We start from the raw sequence: 12,110 nt of genomic DNA on the forward strand, positions 1-12,110 counted from the left end.
CGTTGCAGAAGCTGACTCTTGGAATTTTGCAGAGTGTGCCATGCAAGTGATCGTTGCTACAACCACGCATCCATGTTCCCACGGCTGGACGTATCAATGATCAAAGAGAGGACAGATTTTCACAATATTGGGCGCGAAATCGGTAGCTACCAGTGCTCAGTGTTAGAGAAATTCTGCCTTGATCATGCACAATTCAGTGTTTTAGGTGTGGTCAGTAGCTATAAGTTTGAACAGTTCGCCTTTCAAGTCAGCGGCGCCAGCGAAGGACAGGCGGAGCGATTTTCCACGCTACACCGCTGTCTTGCTAGAAAGCCTACCTAGGCGGCGTTTGACATTCAGCTGCTTTTTGTGGGTCCCGTAATTGAAAGCAACGCCTTCAGAAACGCGTTAAATGTTCAAAAATTTATTCTCTTCAACAGTTTCACTCCAGGCTGTCAAAGCAGGCGGACGTTGATAAAACAGTTGAGCACTCCAGTCTTTAGAGACCTGTAGAATCGCCTTCAGTTTTTAAAATTATTGGAATAGGTCACTTTCTGATCGCTGGGACATAGACCCTCATGACAGCGCTGTCACGTGAACAAGGACCACATCAGACCAAAAGCTTGTCTCATATAACATAGCTAACCAAGGTATACCTTACAGCATTGTGTTGGTTTTTATGGTGCATAAGCGACTAAGGCTACCATGCGCCAAGAACATCGTTTAATGTATTTATTTTGTGTGTAACGACTAAAATGTTCTTTAGGATGTAGCTTGTTTAGGAACATTTTAGGAAACCAAAAATGCAGGAAATTTGCACGTCTCTCCTAGGATCATGCTGGGATGGAAAAGGATCTGTTGCAAAATTGTACAAAATGTTTTCCTCTTATTTTCTTGACTGGCGCACGTGTAAGATATGTTTTATTGTTAGTTAATCTAGACACTCCTTGCATATTCGATTGTCCTCTTTCGTAAGTATGAAGCTGTGTATGAGGTGTGGGTATGTGTTTTGTGAAGATGACTTAAAATGTCCTCCATGTTGTGTATTTGATTACTGCATGATTTCCATTCCTCGATGACAGGTTTGACAAATATAGTTTGTAGTTTATTTCAACGTTTCAAAAATCCTGCCATTTCACTCTCACTTTTCTTTGTACAAGCTTCTTGGTATCTTCATGCGGCATATTCATCCTCTGTAATTTAGCATTGCGTCAAGGTAACCTGGTTATTTCTTTTCATCACCTTTCAAGACAGCTGTCCCGATTTCATAAAGTGTAGGGTTTCTGATGACAGGAACTCCTTGGCAGTCATAGAAATAAATGAGATCCACAATCATGAGCTGTCTAGGGTATGTATGCATATACATGTCCATCGCTCAGTGGAATGGTGTCAGTACGCTGTTAGAACAGGTCTTGTGGTAACAACAACCATTGTCTGAGGTGGTCCTTTAATGGGCATTGAAATGCTATGTAACTACAGGTACTGACAGAACTCTTAATCACGTTATGTGATGATGCGATCCTTGCATGCATATAGGTATACATTTCAGAATCTGCAGTGCACCACTTGACCATTTGCCACCAGTTTGTGTGAAAATGTATTTTTCATGCATGTTAACCAGTATTTAACAGATGAACCCTGTGCACAAGCCAAAAGTGCCACGAGCCAAATGTCACGAGGCCACACGACATTGCAGGAGCTGTTAAGTCAAGCTTGCAAAGTTATATTTCAAATATGTTTTGAGACATTTCAGCTCCGATTAAGAAAGGTTACTCCTAGGCCATGGAGGCATGATTGTACAGTTTGGTTAACGTGAGGATTACAGAGGTCTATGCCAGGTTGTCTACCACATAACAGGGCAGCCTATGACTGTATGCTAATGAGTATATCTGAGATAACAGACATGAATTAAAGAATTAGTAATTAAGTTTGTAGCAAAGGGCATGTCAATTAATGGGAATCCACAGTGGGATCTGTAGAAAAGAGCCAATAACGCTGCCGCACCTTACCTTTACAGGTGGAGATTAGGAGTCTCCCTAATTTTTTCGTCTGCTCAAAACATGTCATTTTCTTCATTCTTCCAGGTGAGGAAGATGTGAAAATGATAGCATCAAAAATGCCAGAGACCATCGTTAACAAGGATGCTGATCCCAGCAGCATAAAAAGGAATTTCAGAAAAGATGGGTGACTAGTAATGCTGGCAACAGTTGAAGCTAAGTGGAAAGGCATGGAATTGAAATGCAAAATATGCAGAGATATGTTGCGAGACGACCAGTCTGTGGTGTGCGACATCTGTCTCCGTTAGTTTCATTAAGTGATTGGCCAAAGCAGATGGGGCTTGTGGTTTTGTGAAAGTGCAGTGTAGTAGAATAGATGCAACCTTACCCATTAATAATTGGAGTGGAGCAAGTGCATTGTTTTGTTATTGTAAGATGTTCATTGTTTCCATGCAAACATTATGAGAAATTTCTTCCTAGAGAATGTTTGCTGAAATGTGAATATAATGTGCAATAAAACTAGTGTTTTCTTGCTATTTACTTTTTCTTGTATACATTAGTTCTGTGAAGGAAACCACAGGCTAAAAGGAAATGTAATGGCATCCATTTTGATACTTGGCCCCGTTGTGCTGGCTCAGTAGTCAGAGGGCTTGGCTGCTGAACCCATAGATGTAGATTTGGTTCCAGCCACAGCAGGGCATTTCAATAGAGGCGAAATAATAGGCCGTCATGCACAGTGCAGTGTCGGTGCATGTAAAAGAACCCTAGGTGGTCGAAATTATACCGGAGCCCTGAACTATTGTGTTCCTCATAGCCGTAGTTATTTTGGGATGCTAAACCAGATATAATATATCACATCATACTCTGAGTAAGAAGCTTTTCATGGTCAGTTAATCATACACTAAATGACCAATTTTTTTCTTCATGGTACAGCAGCTGTTGTACAATTTTACTTTAGCCTTCATGAAGAATATCACACTGGCTCCACATGGCCTTCTGTCGACCCATGCGTCACAATCACACACCCGAGTATGTATTTGTCTAAGGGCACCTATGCACGTGATTACATGCGCTTACGTGCTTGCCACCCTGCCGCGGTCCAACTAACGCAAACCTATCATCATGCCATCACGTAGTATATCACCCATTCTAGGCAGTATTCTTGCCACTGTACTATTACTTGTAATTTCACATTTCACGCATGCAGTATGTAGTACATACATCTTGCACCTCGCATCTCATACCAACTTCGATTTGGGTACATAATGTTGAGATGTCGGTAATCAACGCAGAACCTCCTGGTATTGTCCCGCACCTCCAATAAGATGATACGGGGCAGAAGGCTAGCACAGGAAACCACAACAGGTGATGGGCAAGTGTTCACAGCACAGTAGAGCAGAACACAGCAAGTGTTCAGGCAAGTCCCAACGGTTTCTTCAGCTTCGTCTTCCTTTCGCGTCACTACTGTTAATAGTCCTCTTCTTCAACATCCAGCGACGCAGGGTATATATGTAACAATATGGCTACCATGTTGTTGCTACAACCACATCTGAGGATCTCGGACAAAGTCAGTTTCTCGGATCCGTCCGGTTTTCCCGACGGATCCCAAGGCCTATATCGGAGAAAAATGCGTATTGGGTCCAAGGAGGTTATATATCCTCCTAGGTTGGGTCCGTCGAACGAACCCCACCGGTCGGGTGCGTCCGGCTTTCCCGATGACTTAAACACTTGATCGGGTCCGTCCACCGTACCTCTGAAAAATATTTCTCGGATCCGTCCGACGTATCCCGAAGAAAAACGCACCAGGTTCGTCGGACATACCTTTAAGACCATTGATCGGGCCCGTCCGACGTACCTTTAGCCACAGCCTGGCCAGAAAGGTCAGTGGATGGTGCTTTTTGCAGTACCCCGCAGTAGCAGTGGTGCCTCTTCGCAAATGGCCCCGTCACATCTTGTGGATGCTTCACTGCACGAACTTTTCTGTTGCGACCGTGCGGTTAAGACGGTGCGGTGAAGCTTTCTCAAAACGCCACTGTTCAGCGTAAGCGCAAAGGAATAGGTTAATGACCTGTTTTCACTGCTGGTGAAAATTGGGCGAAAATGACCCCATCTCAATGTTGGGGTACATATTTGCATGGTGACATGACAGGTTTTTTGTTTGTTCGTGCCCGAAAACCTTTTCCATTGAATTTGCACCGTTTTATAACATATATACAGCTGATGGAAGGAAGCCCTGCCTCGGGTGATGTACCTAAAGGAAAATTTTGTGATATCTGTCAGTTTTTTGTAATACTGCTTCGACTTAACATTATGGGAGAGAAGAGTGTACCATGTTTGCGTAATCTGCCTCTAGACAAGCCTGAAATAATAGTTACTGGATCCACAGGATGTACCTGCAAAATGTTTTTGTCAGTCCTATGCCACATCCTGTGCCACAGTTTCCTTGTTTACGGCTCTCACAATATAAATTGAAAAATAAAAGTTAAGGGGGCCTGCACCCAAATGAGTCACCACGAACTAAATCCAATTAAAAATGAAAGATCCGTGGGCCTGACACTAGAGAAAAAAGAAAATTTTAAACTGAACCAGTTCGAATAAAGGGAAACATTAGGCACGGTAGACAGTTTAATAACCCGCGCCTTATGCGTAGCGTTGGTTGGATTTCAGACCCAGAAGCACAACAAAAAATTAATGACAAGGCTCGCGCCGAGAGCGTCAAGCCATAGAGAAAAGGTGTTAGGGTGCAGGAATCCGACAGTCTCGCCGGCAACAAAAGAGATACGGTCATATGCGAAGTCGATCGAGCCAACTTTTGCTTCCTTTTTTTTGTGCCGTAGATTTCGGTTTGCGCTATAAATGCGCCTGTACTAAAGCTTAAATATCACGCTCATGCGTCTCTTACATAAGTTTACGCTTGTTAAAGCAGGCGCCGATACCGACTGTTTTTGCGAAGCAGTAATGAAATCCCGCGCATAGTCTAACAAATGATCGTTACCGCTGTTGGCTTTGAGAAACACACGGAAACCTCGATAACTCAACGATGAATGGACATACATCCCGCTAGCTAATTTCGCACTCGCGTGGTCAAGAGAAGCTGCGCATTGAACAAATTAAGTGACAGAGTTGGTTCAAATTCCTTTTACGGCAAGAAACTCTTGAGGGGATGAATGGAACAATGACTGGGGTCAACAGAATAAACAATCACCGCGCAGATCTATAGACCCTATTCACAATAAGGTTTAGCAGGCGGCAGTTGTGGCAACCCTGCATTGTGGATACACCATAACGTTGGGCGGTTCGAAACTCGGCGCCGGTCTACCAGCGTCCTCCCTGCTGCGCGCCGTTCATTTGTCGGACATTTGAGATGCCGTCTGCAACGCCATCCAACCAGAGCTCGGATTTCACCGACACCGTGTCATGATTCGCCGTAGGCCTTCTCTCTCTCTTTCTTTCCCCCTATTCAATGTTGCGTTGTTCGTGCCATGGTTGCCAGTAAAGCTGCAGTGACGTCACATGAATAATCTCTATCTTGCTCACCTGCTGACAAAAACAATGTTTTCTTTTTCTCAATCTGCGTCGCTCAGAGATCAGCATCACAATCACCCCACCACCATAGCGACCACACCACTGTTGCATAACCCTAATTTTTCAAAACCCGGAACATCATAACTCGGTAACTTCGTAAAAAGGAGAACATATAAAGGTAGATATGCTGCTTAACAGCCATTAAGGGAGGTAGGCAGTGCCGCCACGACCCGTACGCATAGCATTTGTGAATTTGAGGGCTTATCTACATTATTTCGTGAATGCAAACAACCGCACAATATATCCCAGCACTTGGTTTGCAGCGTTTCAGTCTGAAGTGAATTTTGTCGACATTATAGCAACCTCCTTCACGGATGCATTATTGTCGTTCTGTCCGCTTTTGGTCGCCCCCAACACTCTGTTCTAGAATGTTCATGGTGTCTCTGTACCAAATGGCGACATCATAGGTGCCCTGTGAAATGAGAAAACTGATATGAAATCTTTCGGTCGCATGTATTCCTCTGGGCGCTAACCCTAATTTTCACCCCCAATCGTCCAAGCCTAGCGATAGAAGCGCCACCGCGTCGTGCTCACGTCAGATATCGATGTTGGGATACATGCATGAATCACCTGGTGACGTCATGACCAGTCGTGACCGTACGTCGCGCGCCCCTTGTCGAACACAACCAGCATTTCATTGAACGCATCAAAGTTCATCGGGGTTCTTTGATTTGTTTACGGCACTGTATCTGTCACTCGCGGAATCCCACTATCATCCTCACGGTAGACAAGGGGAATTAAGATGAGCGTTTCATGATCCGTGGCGTGGCGCAGTTGGTTAAAGCGCTTGGCTTGGTATCCAAGGGATGGAGGTTCGGTTCCCGATGGAGTCAAGGTTTATTCATGTTTATGGTTGACTAAAGAAATTAGAAGGGTTCAACGCTGCTGAACCGAATATGGAGCGAAAGCTTTAGCTGCAGTTGACCGAGCGTTCTTCTTCCTCAGTCCATATATAAAGCCCCGCTTTAACCAAGCCGTATGAACGTGCCTTAGTGGCCTATAGGGGTAACATGAATGCCAGGGTCCCGGCAGGCTAATTCTGACATAACCATCCCATGTGAAACGAGAGACCCAAGTTAGCAGCTCCTGCCAGGGGACCACGGACACGGACACGGCACTCAGCGACGAGGGGTTAGACCTGGCGTAGTATTGCTTTCGCAATAAAGCTCTACTGAGCAGAGATAAGCGAGGGGGATGTGTAGGTGCTGCGCTCTCGAAAGTGAGACACCCTCTGCCGACAGCTCCGGCTGACAACGATGAGGTATTAAAGGCTTGCGCCTTAATAAATACCATATAACAATGCCACCTGCGACAAAACGCTATAACTATTCTTACCACTGTCAATAAATTTATGAATGAATAAATGACCAGAGCTTTCAAAAATTTTACTTTACTATATTGTTCGGGCGGCAGTTTATAATCTGCAAATTAACTCTGCAGCGCTAGAAGGAATCGGCGACCTTAACATTTATGAGCCCCTGCACGCACACAGAAACGCAAAAAGTATGCATTAGCACAAAGCGCGCGCACACCTTCTTCGTGTCTACTTGAAATTGGTAGAACTGGAAAGAACGTGCGTGCCCGGAGGTTTGAACCAGTAGCGTGGCGACACATGCATGTCACGAGACTAAGATATGCTACGCCATCAAAAGCAGACAAAAGGGCGTACGGTCATTTCAGTGTCATCATTATACTCTCTTTCGACAGCAGGGTGGTATCAACAGCGGCAGGCGTCCGACTCATTCGAATTGATTCTTTTCGTCAACGGCCGACCGAATTCTGTCAGTGCTCATACAAAATTCTGCATTGTTTTCTGGTTCCCAGTCTATACCCAATCTCGTATTTGTAACCTATGCTCCAACGTCTGCGGCAGTGACTGTCTCTCCTGACATCGTCTTTTATTTCGTGGAGGGCACCTCCATTGCTTGTATAGCAGGGATGAAGAAGAACCCAGCCAGAGTCCCGGCATAGTCAACGTCACCACGAGGCATTGGATTTCTTCAGCACCTACGTAGAGGGGATGTCGAAACTTAAAGTCATGCGGGGAGTTCGCAGTGAGTATATTTATTTTATTTCACTCGAGTTTTCCCTGGTGGTTCACCACGTGGCCCCTCCGAAGCGCGAGAGGACACGATGCATTTGAAATGCGCGGGTGTCGCCTTGAACCGCAAATAACCTCGCAATACAACAGCCCGACCGGTTGTCCATTATTTCGAATAATTTTGAGCCTTCTGGTCGTCAGGTTAATTAGTCGCGAGGTTAAAATTACGTACTTTGTTGCAATATTTTGACCTAGCGCGGTGGCGAGGCAGTCAACATGATTGCTGGCTTGGGCGGGTTGATCGAGAATTATCCGACGTAACGAGATCAAATGTTGAGGGAAACTTCCGCGGTATTGCTCTTTTGAAGTTTTCGTGGTGCGAATGCGTTTACGTTTGATCGAACACTCTCTCAGGTTCTTCTGACGTGGCAGTATTAGTGTTCCACCTGGAACAGCTGCTCGTGGTTTATGCTATTTCTTGCGATTCGCACTTAACTTAAACGAGGAGACGAATATATTAGTAACAAGTAGTGATTTAAAGGCATTTCTGTAAAGGTTAGCATCCTTTCGATGCTTTTTGTTACCTAGGTGGACTTGAACCTTTGCAAAAGGATACGTATCGCGCGCATATCTGATTGTTTTCGTGGCCTCACGGGGTGCTCGGTTACTTCGGCTCGAGCTATGGTGACAAATTCCGCTTATTCGTCGACGTGTAGTTTTTCAGCGCAATTGCAGATTTAAGATTCGATTTGTCACGCCGCTACTGTGGCGTATTGAAGCAGCGAATAGTTTTGCTCAAGGATAAATTGAATGGTTGATATCGGGAAATAGTTCCACTTCTGTCCTCTATTACACGTTTCTACTCGCGCACTGGACGATAAATTTTATTCTCCCGTGTGTGCGTTGCCTTGTCGCGAATTTGCTTCTTGCCTGTTCATTGAACAAAACCTTTATAGGCCGCTTTTAGTTTCGGATTTGAGGTCGTTTAGCTTGTTCTTATATATTTTTTACCACATATGTATTGTTTAATCAGTATTTTTAATTTGGCCTATTCCGTACCGCTGACCATATCTTACGCCGTGGTGAAATATGCTCTTTACATTTTAGGACTTGCCCTTAGCGGAACCTTATTTCCATCGTTTTTTTTTTCTTTCTTGCTCCTCCTAGGTTTACTTAGCATATTTACCTTCGCTGCCTGCAAATCATCGTGATCTGTCGCGTCTTCGAAATGCAGGGGCATTACAGGGAAGGCACTCACGACAGCAACGGAACAGAGCGAGCGGTTCCCGCGGATGTCGTCGGATTCCTGCGGGCCTGACGTATCAATATCGTAGCCCTGTCTCCGACTTTCTACATTTTCGACGGGCGCGTGTGTACAGACACCGCCCGCCTTTGGGGTTCAGTGGTGAGAGTGTTCGGCTACTAAGTCGGAGTTTACGGGTCCAAACCAGACCGCTATTCGATGGAGGTGAAGTGCGAGAGGAACTCGTGTGCTGCGCGATGTCAGTGCATTTTGAGGAGGAGAAAAACACTTTATTGGCGAGTGAATTTGGGCTCTTAGAGGGCCACCGCATGGCCCTCACATGTGTCCAGGCCACGTAGGTCCAAGGCACTGGCACCCCGGTTCACACAAAGAAGTTGGATGTCCAGGTCATGCGACGCAAGAAAGGCCTCCCATTCCTCCCACGATCGGACGGAGGGCTGTCCCTTACCCCAAGACACGGTTCAGGTGTCCACAATGAAGTGAAACGCTTACTGCATCCTACATTTACTAAAAATCAATTGCAGGGCTGAAAGCATTGCGTCCCGTACTCTTTATAGCGAAACAAAAAGATAAGACTCCTAAAAGCATAACATGTGGAAGTGTCCACTTTGATCTAGTTCACGGTGAGAATTTGTCCGCCTTATTGCTAATGTCAAACCCTGCAACGTCCTTAAAACCCGTTACCTTTCTTTACCAGGTGATCATCTTGTTTTATATCATAAGTTTTCCGATTATATTTCCACCCATTTACAGTGGACAAAAACTTTTTCTACATTCACAGCATCTCATGACTATTTGTTATTTCCCATAGTAACAATAAAGTATCAGTCTGTGGCGCTCTTTGGTCACCGATGCCCTTGCGCCAATAAACTCAACTAGTCATCACCACCTAGTTTCTATTCCTCTAAACGCAGCATAGGATATTTTATTCTTTCGACCACCTGCACCGTGATCCTATGAACGAAAGAGTGGAGCCAAACTTGACCGTGTCTACTACGACTAAAACCTTTGCCCAATTACCTTCGGAGGCGATCAGGACGAAGTAGCCCATGCCACGAGTAGGTGGGCGTGACCGCACACGCGCAACCCACCTTTCCTGTCTGACGTCACAGAGCGAGTTTAACACTGGCTCGCTGCCCCATTGGCCCTGCCCGGGGTCTTGCCCATCTGGGGCAGAGGCAAGGCACGAGGCACGCTCAGTCTAGCTCGCTTTAGAAGGAGCTCGTTCATCTGCCGGACACTGAAGGCACTGCTGAAGTGAGGCGCCCTGTGTTCCCACCCAACTGGCCAGAGAGCCCCTCCTCGTTGTCGCAAATCTGGGCTCCCACAAATGTGCCGTCTCCCAGATGGAGATCGTCCTGCTAGCGCAGCCGCGAGGCCGCGGGAGAGGTGAGCGCATTTCACGGCCCGCAATTTATTTCCGCGAATCGCTAGCGTTCAGTCCATCCCATAACATCCTAGTTTGCGAGGACGACAGGAGTGCACTGTGCCGCTGCTGCTCCCCTGTGTTTGGTAGGCCCAGTAAAAATATGATGATTCAGCACTTCACCCCACGTTCAGTGTGATGCCTCTTGATGCTGCTTTCAGCGAAATATTATTTCGTCATAGTATTTTCCGACCCTGATGCTCTTCCATGAGCTTTGGTCAGTGGTCCTAAAATTTATCAATCTTTATCACTTGCGTGAGCACACTAAGCCTAGCGCTAGGCTTTGCAACTGGCTTGCCATGCAGCACATTCGCAAATACAGTTTGCCGAAAACACGACTCGACTCGTAGGTCATGCTCAAACGACGAGTATTCCCAGCCCGTTTTCGTTGCAATTCCTGCCTTGAAAACTTTGTTTCTGTCGTGTTTGCGCGTCGTAAAAGGGAGTTGGACAAATTGGAGCAGCAAGGTGTCATCGAGCCGACACAACATTCGCAATGGGCCAGACCACTGGTTGTAGTTTGCAAGAAGAACGGAACCATACGCCTCTGTGGAGACTACCGGAGCACCGTAAATCTTGCGACTAAAGCATCGTCTTACCCTCTGCCAACACCTGGAGAAGTGTTCAGTGTGCTACGCGGCGCAAGAGTCTTCAGCACCCTAGACCTCACCCAGGCCTATCAACAACTGAAGGTGAGCGAAACGACGTCAGAATTACTGACAATCAACACACTGAAAGGCCTGTACAAGGTCAAGATATTGCCCTTTGGCGTAGCTGCTGCCCCGGCCATATTTCAAAAGTTCATGGAGACCGTACTTCAAGGAATCCCAGGAGTTTGTGTCTACCTAGACGATGTCATAATCAGTGGCGCTTCCACGGAAGAGCATGCAGCGTGCCTGGAACACGTTCTTGAAAGACTAGCGGACACAAATTTGCGTTTAAGCAAATAAAAATGCTGTTTTGCGGTGTCAGAGGTGCAATTTCTGGGACACCAAATTGATGCAGAAGGCATCCACCCGACCGAAGACAAAGTGCGAGCGATCACCGAAGCACGGGCACCAACGAACAAGCAGGAGCTACAGGCGTTTCTCGGACTCTTAACGTTCTACGACCGTTTCTTAGAACGAAGAGCTACTGTGGCCAACGACTTATACCAGCTGCTCCGGAAAGATGTGAAATGGACATGGTCGCCACGCCATCAGCAAGAATTCGACGCCCTGAAACACCTGCTTCGAAGGTGTACAGTCCTCAGCCACTATGATGAAAGGAAGCCACTGCTTTTGTCTTGCGACGCATCTCCGTACGGAGTCGGCGCAGTTCTTTCGCAGACTGATGACCAAGGAAGGGAGGTCCCCATTGCCTTCGCCTCACGTACGTTGTCACAAGCGGAGCGCAACTACGCGCAACTGGATAAAGAGGGGCTGGCCATCGTCTACGCGGCGACACATTTTCACCAGTACATTGCTGGCCGAAAAGTGATATTTATAACGGATCACCGACCGCTACTGTGCATTCTGGGGCCACAAAAGCCTATGCCACCGACATTGTCTCCGCGAATGACACGTTGGTGCATCAAGCTCTCAGCGTACGACTACGATCTGATCTACCGCAATGGGACTAAACATCAGAATGCCGACGCGCTAAGCCGCCTGCCACTGATCAAAACAGTTGACGAACCACCTCCGCCCTGAGACGTTCTTATGTTCGAAGCACTGCCAGAACCTGCGCTTACAGGAGGCACAGTTGCAGCATCTACGCAGAAGTGCGCAACTCTACGCCAAGTTTACACAGCTGTTCAACAAGGCAACGTGCACAAAC

This window comes from Amblyomma maculatum, chromosome 7 (assembly GCF_055883805.1).
Source record: "Amblyomma maculatum isolate TAMU_Amacu chromosome 7, ASM5588380v1, whole genome shotgun sequence".
NCBI lineage: Eukaryota > Metazoa > Arthropoda > Arachnida > Ixodida > Ixodidae > Amblyomma > Amblyomma maculatum.